Source organism: Haliaeetus albicilla, unplaced genomic scaffold (genome assembly GCF_947461875.1).
Source record: "Haliaeetus albicilla unplaced genomic scaffold, bHalAlb1.1 scaffold_57, whole genome shotgun sequence".
NCBI classification, from domain to species: domain Eukaryota; kingdom Metazoa; phylum Chordata; class Aves; order Accipitriformes; family Accipitridae; genus Haliaeetus; species Haliaeetus albicilla.
The window spans coordinates 335,001-337,500 of NW_027212557.1; the positions used below are offsets into that span (position 1 = coordinate 335,001).

At 77.5% G+C, this 2,500-nt stretch overlaps 1 non-coding gene across 1 annotated transcript; it reads right to left on the minus strand.

Moving 5' to 3' along the window:
• Window positions 1–199: 199 nt before the first annotated feature.
• On the minus strand, window positions 200–352 carry LOC138684423 (5.8S ribosomal RNA). The gene has a single exon (XR_011323696.1). It is a non-coding gene; the product is annotated as a 5.8S ribosomal RNA (ribosomal RNA).
• Between the last annotated feature and the right edge of the window lie 2,148 nt (window positions 353–2,500).

A 2,500-nucleotide genomic window follows, 5' to 3' on the forward strand; every position in this document is an offset into this window, starting at 1 on the left:
AGCTTCGGAGCGCTCCCCGAGTCTCGATTTAGGGGGACGAAGGCCCTTGGCAGCCGCCGCCGCCGGGCTGCGGGGAACGACTCCCCGGGCCCGGGGCCGCGCGCGCGCGGGCCTGCGAGGCACCCCAGCCGCGCCGCTGCGACCGCCGCCCCGCCGCGAGGCGAGGGGCGGCGGCACAGACGGGCGATTGATCGTCAAGCGACGCTCAGACAGGCGTAGCCCCGGGAGGAACCCGGGGCCGCAAGTGCGTTCGAAGTGTCGATGATCAATGTGTCCTGCAATTCACATTAATTCTCGCAGCTAGCTGCGTTCTTCATCGACGCACGAGCCGAGTGATCCACCGCTAAGAGTTGTCTGGCTTTCGGCACCGCCCCGCACGCGCGAGGGGGCCAGGACCGCTCGCCACAGGCAAGCGGCCCCTCCGGAGGATGGCCCACCGCCCGCCCGCCCACCCCCCTCCGCACGCGCGGAGGGGGCACGGCGCAGCACGACGGAGAAGCCGCGCCTCTGCTGACCGTACAAGCACACACAGAGAAAGGGGGGGGAAAGGAACGGAAAACTCCGAACGGCAAGGCTGGGGAGCCCGCGCTCCCGACCGACCTGGGAAATGCCTTGCTGGCGTCGGAGGCGGCCCAGGCGCACGGGCTCGGCCCGGCCTCTGGGCAGAGGCAGCGATGCACCCGACCGCGCGCGGCCTGCCCACCACGCTCCGGACAACACGGCTGCTGCTGCTGCTGGGCAGCAGCGGGGAGCCCCACCGGCCCCGCACGCGCCTCCGTGCCAGCTGCGCCGCACTACGACAGCCAGCTCCCCCGGGCTCGTCCCGACGGCAACTCCGCGGCCACGCCAACGGCTCCAAGAGGCGGCAACCGCCAGAGCCGGCGACGCACCGCCCGCGGCCTGCCGGACGGCACCCGCTGCCGCACCAGAGCGGCTGCCCTCCCGGAACCACCGCCACCGCTTCTCGCCTCGGCCCCTTCCACGGGCACGCCCCAGGTGGAAGGCGGACGGCGCTAAGCCGGGGACAGCGCCCGCTCTCCCCGTTTCCACGCGGAGACCGCGCGTGGGGTGCCCCCGCCCGCCCCCGCCCACCTGCCCGGCGCGGCCGGGAAGCGCGACGGGGAAGCGGCGGGCAGGGCCCGGGACAGGACAGCCGCGGCCGGCAGCGAGCGCCCTCCGGCCGACCGACAGGCCGAGCGGCGCCGCCAACGCTCAGCCGGGATGCCGCCCTTGCCAGCAGCCAGTGGCGGGAGACCGCCGAGCACTCGCCAGGGCGAGGGGGAGAACGGAGCGCAGCGCGGCGCAGCGCTGCGACGGAGGCGCGGCGGCCCGGCAGCCGCCCAGCGAGCCCCCACCGCGGGGACCCGCCACCCCGGGCAGTGAGCCCGCGCTCACGCCGGGGTCGCCCGTTTCGAGGCAGGCAGGCCGGCTACGGCCGACCGCACCGCGGTCTCCACCGAGACCGGACCGCGGAGAGGAGGGGGCAGCGGGACCCCTCCCCGGCACGGCTGCCCGCGGGATGAGCACGGGCGGCAGCCCACCAGGGGCCTTCGTGGGAGGAACTCCCGGCCCCTTTAAGGCACCGCCGCCCGGCCGCCCCCCGGGTCGCATCGAGCCGCCCGCGTCTTTAAACCTCCGCCCGGCTCCACGGCCTTCGACCCCCGGGCTCACCGAGGGAGGGCCGCGGAGGCGCGGACGCTAGGTACCTGGCCCTGGGGTGAGGGAAACGACCTGCAGGCCCCGCGGGGGTGCCTCCCCCGCTGCCGCCCTCGGGGGAGCGTCCGCCCGCGGGGGCGCGCCCGACATCCACCGCCACCACCACGTCCTCCTTCCCGGGGCCCGGGGTTTCCCTCAGTAGCCCGGCGCTGCGCCCGGGAGGAGAGCCGTGGCTCGGGCCGCCCGCTGGCGCGGGACACAGCCCGGCGGGGGCCTTGCCCACCAGAGGAGGCGGCGGCAGAGCCCCCCCCGCCCCGGCTCCCTCGTGGGGAGAGGTGCGGGGGGGGGCGCCGCCGCCACCCCACCCGGCGCCGCGCACCCGCCCGGAATGCCCGGAGGCCTTTCCCCTGCGCGGCCGGCCGGGCTGCTCCGCAGCAGCCCGACACGGTGCGGGCAGGGTCGCGGGAGACGCCTCCCGCGACCCCGGAGGACCCTCTCCTCTCGCGCCGCTCGCGCCCTGCTGCCCCGTCCTCACCGCCGCTCGCCGCTTCCTCCTCCTGCCCGAGCGGGCTCGGCCGGCGGGGCTCGTCACACCCCGCGCCGGCGGCCCCCCTTCCCGCGCGCTGCCGCCCGCGCTCTGACCGGGGCGCCCCTCTTGGCCCCGAGGGCCGCGCCCCAAACCCTCCCCGGCAGCGGACCGCCGTCGGGCGAGGCGGGGCCGGTCCCCGGAGAAGGGCGCCGGCCGGCGGCGGGCGCCAGCGGAGGCGAGAAGCGGGGTGACGGCGGGGACGCGGCGGTCCCCGCCGACCGGGCAACGCGCACGCGCGCGTCGGAGAGAAGCGAC